General features: G+C 38.5%; 1 long non-coding RNA gene across 1 annotated transcript in view; it reads left to right on the forward strand.

Annotated features, from left to right (window-relative positions):
- Positions 1-9: 9 nt before the first annotated feature.
- Positions 10-17,008, forward strand: part of LOC104911849 — a 30,558-nt gene continuing 13,559 nt past the window's right edge. Inside the window, exons 1-2 of the long non-coding RNA XR_794216.3 lie at positions 10-1,309; positions 2,050-2,144. This is a non-coding gene — a long non-coding RNA (uncharacterized LOC104911849). The remainder of the gene's footprint in view (positions 1,310-2,049; positions 2,145-17,008) is intronic.

Below are 17,008 nucleotides of genomic sequence, written 5' to 3' on the forward strand. Positions count from 1 at the left end.
CTCCGGGAGACCGCGCCGAGTCTGCCCCGAGTTCTGTCATCTCCCCGTGGCGAACTTTTCAGTACGTGCGGGGGGAGATAAATGTCCCCTTGTTTTCAGGAGCTAAGTCTCGAGTGAGTCTTTCCTAAATGCTAATGTAGGGAGTGTAGGTTCCATCTTTTACAGATGCGGTGTAACGCGGGTATCTCACCTTCTGAAGGCAGGTTTCTCTTTCTGGCAATGAGGTCAGGCAACTTCAGAGAATGCATTCTTGTTAGGTCTCTCTCCATAACCAAAGCAGGAATAGAATACTCTTCAAATGAAGGCTCGCTCTTGAGATTTCTGTTACTTGAATTTACAACCCTATGTGCCTGACAGGCTCTGTTGCTTCTCCCCATGAAATGCTATGATAGCCTTTTCAACAGTGTGACTCATATCCCTAAATGCAGGAGTGAATTTTGACTTAGTACAATGCAAGTGCTTTATCTCAGCAAACAGCCTTGTGTAGAAAATGCAGAGACGGTGGAGAGAGTGTCACTTACTGTATCTATTAATCTTTGTCCTCAGAAGGACAGCATTTGAGGTTGTTTGCCTGTTGGAGTTCTGTCTTCACTCCCAATTCAATCAGATGATGTCGGTTCTTTCTAATTAGTGTTACCATTTCATGAAGGGCTGAAAACCATTTTTAAAAGGAGGAACTAGTTTGTTCTTGTTTATTATTGAAACTGTATTGCCTGTGGACATCGAGCCCATTTTAGTCTAAATGGGTGATGTACCTTTTTCTTTCTTTCTCTCTGTGTAATGACTGTGAGAAATTCTGCTTACTGCAAGACCCACAGTTCACACAGTTACTGGTGACTGCCAAACCTAAGGGTAGGAAAAAATCCTTCATGGGTTGTTGGTTTTTTTTGGTGTTTTCATTATGTAAGATAACTTGCCATACTACCTCCTAGTCTGTACCTGTCTGAGAGAATATAAGGAGTAATTTAAAGTGAAGCAGTATGTTTAGTGAAAACTCTTTAGTGCTCTTTTTAAGGTTTACGGATTGTTTTCTCTTTCTGTTAGACAGAATGTGAATTTATTTTGTATGAGTGTGTAAGGATTAATTAATATATGCTTCCCTTTCCTGAGTGGTTAATCCATCTTGCTGACTAGGAAGAAGCCAGCTTGTACAGCCTGGACTGGAAAGATGCTGAAAGACAAAGTGGCTGAATAGTGAATATAAGAAGATCAGGTTGTTTAAAGTCCAGAAACTAAACTGCCTAAAACTTGGGAAGCAGCCAGCAACCTGGAGTGCAGATCATCAAAAATCCTTAATCTGCTTCATGAGGTAGAATCTGGCAAAACACTGAAGTGCTCTAGATTCCTAAAATGGTTTAGAATAAAGACAGCTGTTATCAGTCTTAAGTCATCTCCTTCCAACCAAAATCCTTTTCCTTGATTTAAACAACAAAAAAACAGCTAAAAGCTTTATACCTGGTATAAAGGTTTATATGTAGCTTTTAGTATAAAAGCTACATATAAACCTTTATACCATCAACTTCTGTACTTGAGTCAATGTGTAGCATCTTAGTAGTCCTACTAATTTCAATCTTACTTATATCCTTGCAATTTTTTTTGTTGTTTCTGACATTGTATTCTACTGTCATCTAACAATTTTGCTGCCCTGTAAGATAACTTAATGTGCAGTTTTCCTCCTCGTGTTGGCTTTCACATTTTAATAAAACTTTAGGTGTTGTTGCTATTAAGTGCCCTGCACTGACAGGGTAACTTGATTATAACTGTGTGGTAGGTATTTTGGAGACTTTTGTAAGTGCAGTATTTGTATTTTGAGCAGGTGGAATTCTAAATAAGATTGCCTAGGTGTCCCATGAGAGAATGGGAGCATTAGTTCAATCTTATTGACAGGAGAGGTGAGTGGTAATGGAGATATAATGGCAAACACTGCTTTCATGATCTGATTTAGTGTGTGCTTAGTCTATTAAATAGATGGTGGGGAAAAAAAAAAAATCAGGTTCTGATATGGCTTATTTATTCATAAGGTTCCTTTATGTCACATTATTCCCAAAGTGCCAGCAGAACTCACTTGTTTATCCTGATTTGGAACCACAGCAATACTGCTGCAGCCACTTGGCACTGAACATCAGGAGTAGCTGCTGAAGAAGGTGAGTGTGTTGCACAGTGCTAATTGGCTGGGGAATCTGATGAGGAGATACTTTCAGAAATTGAACAGTTTTCCTATTTTTATGTATTCAGTTTAAGGGACTGGAGTGGTATAATGCCGTCCTTTAACTTTCTCTACTTTTGTTCTTCCTTTGTCATTTTTCTTTCTTTTTTTTTTTTTTTTTACAGTGACTGTAATCCATAGCCATGGAAAGAACGTAAACAGGTTTTTATGCAAACCAGCATTAGTTCAGTGAATGGATTTGGATATTGAGATAGGCATTCTAATTGGACAGTGTTTGGGTACTGTAATTATGGAGAACTGGTGACCCAAGTGCTGATAGAGCCCCTCAGATATGGGGCATCTGCTTTTCATGACAGTGCAAATTTTTATCAAGGTGGGAGCCTCCCTCTTCTGTTCCAGACATAGTAGTTCAGCTGTACCTTGAGATAAATTTTCAGGGTTTTGTTTTTGCCTTGCAAAAAGTTGTCTTGTTGGTTTTAATTAGGTGAAGCCTTGAAGCCCAAAGTCTGTATTTGTGTCGTCAAGCCAAGATATTGCTCCTTCCAGGAACTTCTGCTAAAATGGTGGCATTTGCCTATGTTTGTAGCAGCTTGTGTACTAGGGAGACACAAAGCAAAGAACAGAGAGAAGAAAATTAGTTTGAGGGACAGGAATTCTCTCGTTGAATGCTCTAAGTAGCAAAGTCCTTTTCATGAGGAAGATTGTAAGTCAATGATGTGATTCATTTGATTTATTATTCATGGTTTGTATGAGCTAAGAATCCTGTGATCCTTGCCCTTCTTTGAGTCTCACAAGGTCCTGTTATTCCTATTAGCTAAGTACATTTCTTCATACATCCCACGGGCATTCCAAAACGTTTAACCTTGACTATTAGTCCAACTAACTGCTATTTGCCTTACTGCTTTTTATTTCCTGATAAGAGACGATCATATTTGACAGTAATCAACCGCTTGGTTTGACCTCATCCTCCTGACAAAGGAGTTTTCATAGGTAAGAAATAGCAGGTGGATGGTTTTATGGTGACTTATTTTTCTTTAAATAAGAAGGGAGGAGTTCCGTACTGATAGAAAGAACTGATTTCACTTTTACCAGCTGTTGTTCTTGGATCGTGTTGTTTGCTGCTTTCTTTGTGTAAATTTTTTTTGCTGTATAATGTATTCCTTTTTGCTATGTTTCCTTAGAGTAGGTTTATAACTAAACCCTCATTCTTCAGCCTTTTTAGAAATGTAGGAAATGAAGCTTATTGCTGTTTCCTTTATATTACCTGTTAAGGCTGCTTTTCCTTTCTTCCCTATGAATCAGACCAATCACACAAGCACTGTGAGTGGTGCATTAGTGTTTTATGTAACGTGTTTCAAGGTCCTCTCGGAGCATTTTCAGATAGCTTCTAATCAAGTTGTCATTAAAGGTAAAAGCTGCAGTGAATTTTCATTTCTGCCATATTTTACAGCCTTGAGGTTTATTGACTGTGTGATGTCTTAAGAGACTGAACCTTGACACACCAGTGCACTGTGTGATAGTCCTTGTCTGCAATGTGTGTGACTACAGTGGAGTAACACTCTTACAGAAGATCTTTGGCAGTGCAGAGCTATATGCATACATTTCACTGGGGCAGCAGTTCTGTTGGATTTAAAACGCCGTCTCTTATCTCTCTCCTCCTTATCCCCTCCCTGCTCTCTCCATGTTTGTTCCTTTGCTGCAGAGCGCTGTTCTTTTCTCTTTCCCTGCCCACAGGTATGTCTGATAGAGTGAAAATACAAATCTCTAGCAGTTGCTTTAGTGCAGTTTTTGAAAGTTGCCCTTGAACTCTATCTTGATGGGTCCTGTTTGAGTGCTGTGCATGCATAGATTTGATTTTTCATGCTGTAGACAAAGAAGAGTAAAATTACTGGATTTAAGATACCATTGAGAAAGTGTTGTGCTGTACCATTTTCCCTCTGTATCAGACCTACAATTCTTTCCTTTTTGTGAGAGAAAATAAAGGAATAAATTTGAGGAATGTTTCTAATCTGGTAATTACCCAGCTTTTACGTTGTTCGTTTTATACCAAAGCATTTTAACAGCATTCAATGTTGGAAGCTGAATGAAATTGTATGCGCAGCCTAACTAGAGTGAATGTCCCACACTGTTCCCAGTCCCCTGTTGAGAGAAGACTACGCCTGTGTAAGAAAAATGCTTGTAGGACTAAAATGCCTTGAAAGTGGTACCCTAAGTAAAAGGAGCTGTCAGGTAGTTTTCTTTTCCTGAAGTTGGTTTGAATTGCTCATTTCTACCTAGATACTGTTAAAGCTTGCTGGTTTTAATAATTAAAATAGCAATAAATATGGAAAATGTAAAAGCTGGTTTGAAGTATAAAGCAAACAGCAGCATCCACACCTTCACTTATTTAGACCGTCAGTTTTTTGTCTTATATTTGGTATGATTTGTACATGAAAATGGACACCACCACCTCTTTTCCTAAAAAGATCAGAGTATTACCTTTCTGTGTCTGCCGTGTTTGTCTTTCCTGATCTTGGAATTTGAGCCACCTGGCAAGGAACCTTCTCCCCGAGAAGGGAAAAAGAAACTAAGCAGGTATGTATATCATGCCTGGGAAAATTCTGAAATATTTTTACACTGACATTTTCATACCTCCTTTGCAAATACCTGTGATAAAGGAGCTTCACAGCACTGTTTTCTGTGCATATTAATACCTTCTATGGATACAGTTTTCCTATCTGCTTAGCACACTTTAGAAACTCCCAAGAAACAGCTCTGGAAGGTTCAGCATCTCTCTTTTTGGAACATTGTCAATTCTTACAGAAATGTATTTCACTAATGGTAGTCATACAGGGGATTCAGAAGTTGTTCTGGCAGGAGGAGGGGCTGCAAAACAAGGCAGCCATTCCTTAGGTAGCAATGAGATGTTTAGAAAACAAGTAGTTCAACAGTCTGAGTGAGGTACCGGTTCATTGCTCAGGCAGTAAGTGTGATAGAGGGATGATTTCAAGTACTGAAGGGAGCAGAAGAGTGCTTTCAGTCTCTGTGTGTTGATGGAACTTCAGGTGCAAAATATTTAAAATATGTATCTCTATTTGTGGGGATTCTGGAAAAAGTTCTAGCAAGTTCAGGAAAGAATCTGGAAAATATTCAGAGAACTGAAGTAAATGGCTTTGAGAGAGGTTTTTGAAGAACTCAATTGTTGTCTGAAAGTTTGGTGTTTGTAAGTTCAGAAATTGTGTGTGAACTTTAAACAGACATAAAGCAAAATTAGAGAGAAAACGATTTTCTTTCCTCTTGGGTTTAATTAAGAATTATCATTCCTGAACCTTGACGAGAATTTGTCAGTGAAATCAGTATTTGTGTTTCCTGGTCTGACCAAACAGGAAAAGGATGTGGAATGCTCTGTGTAGGCAAAAGATTTAAAAAAATAAAATAATAATAATAACAATTCTCAGTCTTCAGCATTCAGACTTCAGAATCAGTTGTACTGGATATTTGACCAGGCTATCAGAGCAATGTTGTTTCAATCACTTCTTCAGCACTATTGATTCTCTAACTAGGTAGTGAAATGTATCATTCTGTTTATTCTGTAGAACTATCCATGCTTTGCAACTACTTTTCTTTTCCTAGAATGGAAAGAAAGCATGCAAAGGGAGAATCCTGCAAATGCTTCCAGTGTATTTTTCTGCTTAACCTTACAGCTGTCTACCGTATATAAAATCAACCATTTCTGAATACTTTAGAAGCCTTTAATCAAGTTAAATGAAGGTTATTGTTATACTTGAAAGTAAGAGATTTTTGTTTCTACTGGCTATTTTGTTAGAGACTGAGTTTACTTATAAATCAGTTCTAGAAATAAACTTTGCTCTGATATTCTAACTTCTCTTGAAAGACAAATACAGTCTGTATGCCCCTAGTAAATGCTAATCTGTTCTTGCTGAAATACTTTCCAATTTTTGTCAGTGTTTTGAAAGTCAGGTTAAATAAATTGGATAGTAAAACAAGAATTTTGGAGCTCTCTTTAATGATCTAAGTTAAATAAGGAGCAAGGAAGAGTTTCAGTCTGGAAGATCATTAAGGTTTTGGCTGTTGCCAGCTAGCTGCTGAGATGAATTTCCGTGGCAATAGGACTTGCCTGCCATCGGTCCAGTATTTCATCTCACTAGCTGATCCATGCTGGCTACTGAACAGCCAGCAGCTCACAGCACTGTTGGTAGTGCACTTCTGCCCTGTACTGAAAGGAAGGGGCTTTTTTTCATGATGTAAGGAGACTTTCTGCACAGTGGGTACAGTTCTGTGCTGATATAAAAGGCATGCTGAAATTCACTTAAGCTCTACTTGAGTAGATGCAGTTTAAACCTCTGGCTTTACATGCTGAAACTAGCACAATGAGGCCCAAGTGTGCTCTTAAACTTCCCTCTGACAGCTGTAGTGACTGATAAAAAAGTATCAGCTTTCATTTCTGTTCAGCTTGTGTTAAAGTCCTTATACCTTTATTCATTTCCGGGGTAGTAGCTTTCATATGTCCTGATTACACATCTTGCACACTGTAATGTTACAGAAGAATGCTAATATTAAACTACTTAAAACGTGTTTAAGAGCACTTCCTTGCATACTGAAAAACTGGCAAGTAGTGAGCTAAATCAGAAAGAAGGTAGCCTTTTAAGAAAACTATACTTGAAAAAGCAATGTCGTACTTTGTACTTTCAATAGAAAATCTGTTCTACATTAATTTTATATTTCTTAGATCTGAAAAGGTGGGGTAGATGACCATCCAAATAATCTAATTTCTCATAAATTAGGTTTAAAAAAAAAAAAAAAGTCTTTCTCTTTCACATTCATGTTTCAAGAACAAGTTTTTTGCATCTCATATATTTGGGCAACTGTCATTTACTCTCATTATTTTTGCACATAGGGCAGCAAAGCTAATAGAAGGGCTGGAAGACATGTCCTGTAAGGAGAGGCTGAAGATACTAGGTTTGTCTAGTTTGAAAAACAGGAGCTCAGGCACTGGAGCAGGCTTCCTACTCAGGTATTGATGCCCCATGCCTGTCAGTGGTTAAGAGGCATTGCCCTCAATGGCATGTTTTAACTTTAGATTAGCCCTGAAGTTGGACTCGATGGTCTTTTTGCATTATGTCCAACTGAATTATTGCACCATTAGTTCTCTGTTCTGCTAGAACTGCTTTGGCCTCTCTTCAGACTGTTCTGATCTTATGAGTTGATATGGCAAACTTGAGTTGTCTGCTGAATATGTCATTTGCACAACTGATAATTAGGTATTAGATATGTTGTTCAGAATATTCTGTAATCCAAAGGTCTTCAAATGCCATTTTATAATTTCTTGTACCTTATGCTTAGCAAATATTTTGTGTGATGCTTTGATCAGAAAAAATTACGCTGGAGTTCACTGGAAGTTTTACGTGGGAATGTCATTACTTTTCCTGGTCTCCCCAAAGGCTGTAGTTAGATATGACCTGTGCCACCATGCCTGTCTCTCTCCAGTACCTGTCAGAGCATTTCTGTGGCAGTGCAGTGAACTGCTGAGAAGCTGATGTGGTATTGAATGGCCTCTTTGTGTTTGGTTGTTCACGTCCCAAAATGAAAATGTTCCTTAGGTAGCTTCACCTTTTGCCAGTGTAAGTTGGGGAAGGAGCTTAGAAGGGAGTAAAGCTGCTTCTCAGTGACAGTGCTGGAGCGTCAGCCTCATTATAAGATTGTGTTCTTAGTACTTAAAACGGTGGGTTCATAGAGGGTTAATGCTCTGTCCAGTAGGCCAAGTGTTCCCAGTTTTATCTAACAGATTAATGGTTGTTCTCAAAACACAAAAACCCTTCCTTTTTCTAAGTACTATCAATATACATATTTGTGCTTATCCCAATTAGGAGAAAAATATCCTTCTCCCTACATGAATTTCTGATATACAACTCAGATTTCATGCTGTTGACTTTGGATGTGTGTTATGAAAAGAGCTTTTTAATGGAGATAAACTCTAGCTCTTTCACAAGCTGTAGAGTATTTTTAAATATGCCACTCACCTCATTAAATAACTAAAAATTGACATTTTATTAGCAAGGCTGCTGTTGCAATATCGTAGTTTGGCAGAAGTTACTCAAACCATAAATGCTCAGTATTTTTACCTTGCCTTTATTGTGGGGATGGGAATCAGCATAATTGCCTGATTTTGTAGTTGCTCAGGATAAAGATGTGTCACGTTGACAAAAATGGAGATGAAAACCCTTTCTATTGTTCATTTTGTACTGATCAGCTCTGTTGTCCTTGGACTTGACAAATGGAATGAGTCAAATTTGTCAAATGTTATTATTTGAAATATTAGAAAATGTTATTTGTCTCTTTTTCTTTTCCATTCGATTGTGTGTGGCTGAGTAACTGATGACAATTGTCTAGTTGTTGTGATCTTAAGATCTTAATTTCGTTACTTGATGTTTTTAAGGATGTTTTTTTACAAAGTACACCAATGTTTGAGATGTAAAACTGATTTAAAAAAAACAAAAACAAAAACAGAAGCAATATTAGAAGTTCTCCAAAATACTTTATTAGATGTAGGGGTTTTGGTCATACCCTCCTTTTCATCTTGGCTCATATCTGTCTCCTTTCTTCCATTTTATCTAACATGAAGGATGTTTGTTGTTTTTTTTGTCACTGCTCCTTAGTTATTGCTATTCCTTTTCTCTGTTCTATATCCTAGAAAGACTGAAGGGCAAATCCTGTTGTGCTGTCTTTATTTGGCCTTCAGAAGATATGCAGGCAATGTAAGCATTTCTGTTCTCAGCCTGGCTGCCTCACTACTGGAAGCAGCCTTCTGCTAGACTGAAGGTTTTAGTGAATAACATCTTATTCAACAGATGCATCAACATTGAGAAATAGCTGAATTCGAAGTCAGTTGTCTGAGACTTCAGTTTTCTAGGAAGTGTTTTGAGTATCTTTGCAGTACTCTGGAAGAGGCAAAAATCTCTTCTACAGTAGAGACTTCTGAGTTATTTTTGCCTTTCTTCCCCAAACATTTCCACTTTAAGGATGATTTGACTTCCCCGCTCCCCCCCCACTACTTTTAAGCTCTACTTTGTGTGTTTCTTCCCATCTCCCAAAATGTACTCCTGAAATTCTCTCATGTTTATATAACCTGTTTCCTTTTTAAGTGACATAGGAAATATTTACTGCACTCATTTACTTTTAGACTTGGACGAAGACAGATCTCCTCATCCTTACCCCTCCAGTCAACAAATCTGGATGGATTTATTTTCTGTAAAATTAAGTAGAAGTTAACAAAATTTTCAAGGTGTGCACGTAGTTAGGCTGAATCTGGACAAACTGGAACTTTTCTATTAGTTTGCCTACCACCTAATTTTCAAATCAGCTGATTTCAAGCAAGAATTGCACATCTTTCAAGGCATGTGGATCATACATCTGTTTCTCCTGTTTCACGAAAGAGTTCTTTGTCAAGAACCTCTTCATGCAGTTTCTCTTCCTTGTCTTTTTTCTGATGTGGCCTTTTCAACTGACCTTAAGCAACTGTCGGAAATGATTGAGCCATTTTTACTGAAGACCTTACCCTGCCCATATTGCACAAGGTTTGATTCTACAGAAAATCTGGCTTTTTTGAGTGCCTCTTGGCAGTGATTCTCTTTATTTTGTTGTATACAGATTTTAGGCACCTAATATAGAATTGAGCATTGTAGCAGCTAGATGCTTACAGCCATGAAGCAGTGTTGATTTTTCTTCATTCGTTTTTTTTATTTCTTAATTAAGCAAAGGGAAAACCTTACAGTTCTTAAGAACCTTATAGGACGATAGCGAGAGGATGCGGTGGTGGTTATGTTGTTAAGATAGAGTACTTCCCACCATAAGATAGAACAGACTGTGAGTAGGGAGAGTAACAGTGCAGTAAATGAGAGAAAGGTTTGGGTTTCAATGTGTAACAATTGGACAGATCAATATGATGGGAAAAGCACTGCAGCAGAGAAGGACCCACACGATGGAAAGGTGCTGTAAAGTAAGGGAAGAAGATTGCTCACTTATACCAGAAGATTGCAGGTTTGCAGGGAAAAAGCTTCATCAAGAAGGTGTCTCCAACAAGACATTCTTCCCCAATAGCAGTCAGCCCTTAATGAGGTCTAAAAGAGGTACAGCTGGGCTTCACCCCTTCCAATCACACACATGAATTGCCTTCACCTGTGCTCCCAGGGCTGACCGGGTCCTTTCCACAGGTGCTCAATCAGTGCTTCAGGCCATGACTCAATAGTTCCCATACACAATGAAACCTTCCCTATGGGGAAAAAAAGCTTAGTTACTTGACTGCCTTAAAATCTAGGTGTTTTCTCAGGTTTGGGAAAGAAATGAAGGCCACTTAGAAGTCATACACCAAAATAACTGTTACACTTTTTAGTATAAAATAATTTGTGATTTAAATATCTATTGCAAAAACACAAAAGTGATTTCCAAAACACCCTTTAGACTTGAGCCTTAACTCATGTGTTGGTCTAAACTGTAGGGTACATCTTTTCTCAGAATTAAAACAGCAGCCTAAGTTGGAATAAAGCCTGGCAGCTCTTGAGTGATTCTAAAGCTTAAATGGGGAATATCGTATCCTACTCAAACACATAGGGTAATGATATTGAATAAATACAGCCTTTCTTCTGTCAGGCTGATAGTTTGAACATTTCCTGTCTTTAAGACCGTACCTAATGAACATGAGTGACTGACTCATGGCAGATTCTGCTTTCCCCTTCTTTGATTAGAGGTGCTGTTATGATCTGCATGTACGTGGCTCAAATACAGGTTTACCTACTTTCTGCAGTGGAATACAGGTGTAAGTCAGTCGGCTAAGGTATGACACACTGGTAGCATAGTCTGTTTTGATATCAGTGGTTGTAGCTTACAAAGAAAATGAACTGCTCTGGATGTTGAAATGTGCTGAGATAATGCCTTTAATAGTTTTCTGCAAGTTCTGTCAAACCCTTGCATTTACAAAGATAAATCTGTGTAGCCTCGTGATACAGAGTTAAACAGAATGAGGCTTTTTGTACCCATTTAGCTCTTAAAGATGCATTTGCCAGCACATTTTCTTAGTGAGTAAGAAGGAACAAGTATTTTCATAATACTAGAAAATCTGTTATTCTGTGTCTGCATTTTTCTCTTCACTAGTTCTGACTAACCAGTAAAAAAGTCTACTTGGCTGTGGTAGTGTCATTATAGTGGCATTTCTTTTCTCTTCTGCCAATGCTATGATACCATTTAAATTTAATTCAGAGCTGTAGATTGTCTTTTTGACAGCCTTGTATGTGCATTTACTTTACTGCTGGTTTGCATCTTTGATACCACGTGTCTTTAAGAGCCCTTTGTCTAATTAAATTTGAGGTACAGCATGTGATGTATGGCAAATAAATGTTGTCCCTGCTACTAGTGGAAGTTCCTCTTGAGGCAAGCCTTCTATCGCTGTATCTGTCCTGAAGTCTCCTAAATTTCCCTTGTGAGCTCAAAGAATTTTTTCCACTGTGACCATATTTGAGATGAACAGTATTGCCTGTTGAATTTCCTGTTTGCCTCTGGAAACCATTTAATTTAGGACTCTATATCGTGGTTTACTGTAGGACGTGTCATGTCACTACAGTAGGACAGATTGATATTTCCAAGAATTTAGGATGCAACTACAGTGGAAAGATACTCAAATTATATTCATCCCTGTGTAGTCCATGAAGTCTCTTAGTGGGTTTGCTACAAGATTTTCTGCTAGCAGAGGCTTGTTGGTTTTTTTTCCTTCCATCTGTGAATATCGCCTGTTCATAATAACAGGAACCATAACTGGTTCCTGTTGCAGCAGCAAAAAGATTTGGTAATATTTAAATCTTTTGTGCCCTTGTAGAGAGTGCTTAGTAAAGTGGATCCACTCTTGCTAATTTTTGGAATTTCATTTGATAACAATGATTTAGATTTTCTAAAAGTGTTTGCTAAGAACTGAATTGTTTTCTGAGCACTGGAGGGAGTAAAGCTCAATTTGTGTACTTGGGAACATGCCAAGGAGCCTGCGTGGTGGAGCTCCTGGTCTGGTGAGAACTGAAGAGCAGGGCAAGAGATATAAAATGTACAAGAATTATATAATCTGCAGGTAAGATTCAGCCAAGAGCAGAATTACCCTAGCAGATTTGTTTCAGGTGTTTTTAGAATGATTTAAAAAGGTGGAGTGGGCAGAATTACTTAAACTGAAAAATTCAGGATACTGCAGTGGGTTTGGGAAGAAAATAACCCTCTGATGTGATCAGACTGGAAAACATGACTTTAAATCCAAGGCAAATAATATCATTTTGTAGTCGTATGAGACTGTTTAAAGTGGTCATCAGTGTTGGGGAAAATATGCTTTCTAGGTCTTTTTTTTTTTTTTTTAAACATTAGCAAATGTTTTTTTTCTCCTTCCCTTCTCACACAAGGAAGTACACTTTCCCCTGGGGACAAAGATAGGATGAAGCTAAATATATTGCTTGTCTGCTTTATTCTCCATCGTGTTCCTTCAGTGGTTAGTGCTAGAGATCTACCTTGAGAGATTCTGCCTGACATACCATGACATTAATAGTAATATAGACATAGCAATTTAAAATTAATTCTTTATTACACTCTGGTTTTGATATACAAAGTGCTATAAAAAATTAAAAGGACTTTGTAAGCATTAACCTATGCACTTCAATTTTTATTATTTCTGCAGAGGAGAGAAAGCTGACTGGGTTTGAGGGCTACAATTTGTGGCTTTGCTGAGGTTTTTTGGTTGATGTGTTCTTTCTCAAGCACCAACTAGAAGAGTCTAAAGAAGAGACTGAGGAGAGAAGCATAGAATCATAGAATGGCCTGAGTTGAAAAGGACCACAATGCTCATCCATTTCCAACCCCCTGCTATGTGCAGGGTCACCAACCAGCAGACCAGGCTGCCCAGAGCCACATCCAGCCTGGCCTTGAATGCATCCAGGGATGGGGCATCCACAGCCTCCTTGGGCAGCCTGTTCCAGTGTGTCACCACCCTCTGTGTGAAAATCTTCCTCTTAATATCTAACCTAAACCTCCCTTGTCTCAGTTTAAAACCATTCCCCCTTGTCCTTTCACTATCCACCCTTGTAAACAGTTGTTAAAGAGAAAGCAATTGCATGTCTCTGTCAGAGAAGGAGCCCTGAGAGACAGCAGCTAGAGAGATTTTAGGTGGAAAGAGAGTGGCTTCTTCAGCAGTCTGATAGAACTATGAGGCAAAAGGACAGTGTACTTAGGTGTCCTTTAGACATCTACAAATGCAGACATCAAAAATTTTATTATTTCTTAGTCTTCTTATGCTGTGTTTTAGTTAACTGGAGAAATGGCCAAAATGTTTACTTTCCCATTCATATTGAAAACCAAGCAGTGGTGAGGAATAAGTACATACTGCTTCAAATAGTGTTCAGACTGTAGCTGTTCCTTTGATATTCCTAATTCTCAGATTGTTGTATGGCATAATCAGTTGCCAGCCATGGGAGTTTTGCCCAAAAAGACATCCTTGCAAGTTCTAATTATTGAGTAATTTACTTTGACTTTCCAATTTGCAACTAAATCCTTTTAATCCAGCTCCTAATTCATTCTATATTTATATTCTTCATAGGAGTTGACAGTAAAAAATTTCAGCGCATGCTGAGAAAAGCACGTTGGCCAACAAACAGGTAACCATTGTAATAACCTCAAATAAGCATCTCTCTCCAAGTTTTATGCAGAGCCTTTGGTCATGTATTTGACAGTGAGGTAATCATACCTCACTGTCTGTATGCAGACAACAGAATGATAGTAGGAAATATTCTTGCAGTCTTCAGAGAGGGGCCAGTTTATTCTCACTGAACTATTCCAATCAAAACAGGCAGATGAGTTTTGCAGTTTAAATAGCAAATTGCTTCTTATCCAACTTATTTTGACTGAATTGTCTAGGCAGCGCTCGTTCAAGTTAATTCCATGGGCAGATGTGAGAAGGCAGTGACTTCTGCTTGGAGAGTAGTAGCATTTCTGCTGGCACAGATTGATCTGGCAGAGGTTGTGTCTGCCTGGCCCCAGCATGTCACGTTCAGAAATCTGAGCAGGGCATACTAAAGCACGTGTTCCTTGTGATTTTCATTCATCAGATTCTGTAATCATTTTCCTCTTTTCTCTCTCCTCTATTTCAGCTTCACCGTGATAGCTTTGGTTGCCAGAAAGTGGTTGGTGGTAGGCACATGAACATGTTTGCTTGTTTTCTAAACTATTCTCCCACATGATCAGGAAGAGCTTAAGAAGTTGCTCATACTGCATTGGGAAACACTATTATGATGTAAGAACAGAAAGTGTAAAGCACTGAATGAGTTGCAAGCAGAAATGCTTCCTTAACATTCACTGTGGTATAGAATACTGGGGAATGTGAGGAGAGGATAAACAAGAGGTAAAAGCACAGACTGGTTTAGGGTTAGGAAGGACAGTACAGACAGTGAGGCTTTGAAGCCACTGGTTTGTGTAATTCCTGCAAAGAGGAAGAAGGGCAAAGCTGAACAGCTCTTTAATACCAAAAGATACAGTTCCTCTTTTTTGTTTTCACTGGCTGTGATATGCACCTGACCCATCTGGTAGACAGCTTGGTTTGCAAAACAAGCAGAAAGCTAATATAATAAAAAGGCTTCTTTTGTTTTCACAATCTGTACAGCTCATCGAGGGATCTGTTGCTTTGGCACATCTAGCACAAAGCAGGGTGCGAGAGCAAGCGGCTTGGAGGAGACAAGGAGCGGGAGGTGAGAGCAGCATGGAGCTCAGCATGGAGCTGCCAGATCAGCTCTGCTGCCTCCTGCATCTGGAGGCTGTGGCGTGGGCTCGGGGCCTCTCCCGTCTGTACTCAGTGGTTATAGAGCCGTGCAGTGCCTTGCAGCTTCCTCTTACTGCTCTGATGGCAGCAGGCTTTGCTGTTGTGATCTGTGAATGTTACCTTTTCCTTCATTTCTTTGCCCTGTGCAAACTTTCCTTTGAAAACAGCAGATGTGGTAGTGTTGGTAAAACTTTATACCTTTTTATGTGTAAAGGCAATAACTGAGCAGCGAGAGGTTTCTGTGGCAGAAAAGGTTACTTTCTCAGTTGTTTCAGTCACGTTGCTGTAATCTCAATCCTGATGCTGCAGAATGTTTGTTTAAAAATACCCCAGAACTAAGGAATATCCAGCACTTTTGTTTTGAGGCTATTCTCAAGAAGAATACACTTCTACCCTAGAATGTAGTCCTGCCACACTACAGCATGTGTGAGTCCAGTGCCAAGGCTGCTGATGCTTCCTTTTGCTTGTGTCACATCTGGGCTCTTTGCATTTTGGCATGCCATCCAAAACCGATTTAGCCTTTACAAGGATTAACGGTGCTCTCAGACATTGTTACTCAAAAGACTGTGTCCGGTGTGTGGCGTGAAATTAATCACAAGGAAAGAAAATTAATGACCTGCTGTGGTGGCATCCATCAGGATATCTCTCAGCAGGTGTGAAATTAACTTGCCTTCATTGTGGATTAAATTTAACGGCATGACGTAAAACTACAGAAACAGTTTCCATTATTAGTAGGGAACAAGTAAGCCTTTTTTTTTTTCTTTCTTTTTTTTTAAAGATTCCAGATTAATGAACTGCTTACGTCATACAAAGGATGGTCCTGTGATCATTTAGCAGCATGAATTTAGATTATGTTCCCTAAGAAGATCAAGTATTACCGTATCAGTAAAAATTGTTAAAGTCAGGCCACAGAAATGCATTTTTAATTTCTATAATTACTGTGTGCCAGATGGTGGATGCATACTGGTTTCCAGAGTACTATTTCAGCTCAGATGTAAGCAGTCATCATCTTTATTTACAATTAATCAGATTTTAACCTAGGTAACTTGAAACTCTCTTGTGACTATGATGAGCTTTAAAGAAACATGTAGAAGAAACGTCACTGTTGTTTTAGTTACAAAAAAGCTTTTTTTTCCCCTCCCACACCCTGGATCTTAATTAAGAGGATAGCAAAACTACCTGCTGACTCTAATTTTCTGCCAGCTATATTGGAATAAATATCTAATATTAGATTATTTATTTGGTAAATCCTATTTAGTTTAAAAAAAAACAAAAAACAGAAAACAAAACTGTTCTTTTGAGAAGTGATCATCAATTCCTGTGCCCCTACAGAAGGTCCTGGCTCACAGAATATAGTCCTGCTGCTGAGGCTGAAGTTTTAATCCGTTGCTCTGAAAGAGCAGTACCACAAGGATATAAAATACGTTACAGTTCATTAACTGTTTAAGGTGAATGAGGAAGATGAAGGAAATGTATTTTCCAATTTAAATATTAAGAGCTTGATATTCTGACAAATATTTCCATGTTCTTTCCCTTCTTATTCCCCTATCTGTACGTATGATTCCTCTGTAATTACCCTGTTGGTTTTTTTAAAAAGCTCCCTTTGACTTCTGAATTTTAAGTGGATGTTTGCTGGACTTGCCTTGAAGTTCCTCCTCTAAAAAGTTCAGTCACCTCAGCTCTTTTTAGATCTCTTGATGCTTTGCCCTTGATGGAAAAACAATCATATACAGGTTTTTTCACCCCTCAATTCAGTTTGGAATCCTTATTGTATTGGTGATTAGAAAGAAGGTGCTTATAAAGTCACTCAGCTGTGACTTGGACAGTGTTTTTCTTAGGAGTGGAGCTGTTACACGTCCATTAACATATCTTCAGGTTTAGAAATTCAGAGTATACTGATACATTTTTGATTATCTGGTCTTTATAAGTTGTGTTATCTGACTTTTATTAAGGAGTATCAGTGGTTTATACAAACAATACATTTTGGTTTAAATTTTGTCAATCAGAAAGCT

This window comes from Meleagris gallopavo, chromosome 7 (genome assembly GCF_000146605.3).
Source record: "Meleagris gallopavo isolate NT-WF06-2002-E0010 breed Aviagen turkey brand Nicholas breeding stock chromosome 7, Turkey_5.1, whole genome shotgun sequence".
NCBI classification, from domain to species: Eukaryota; Metazoa; Chordata; class Aves; order Galliformes; family Phasianidae; genus Meleagris; species Meleagris gallopavo.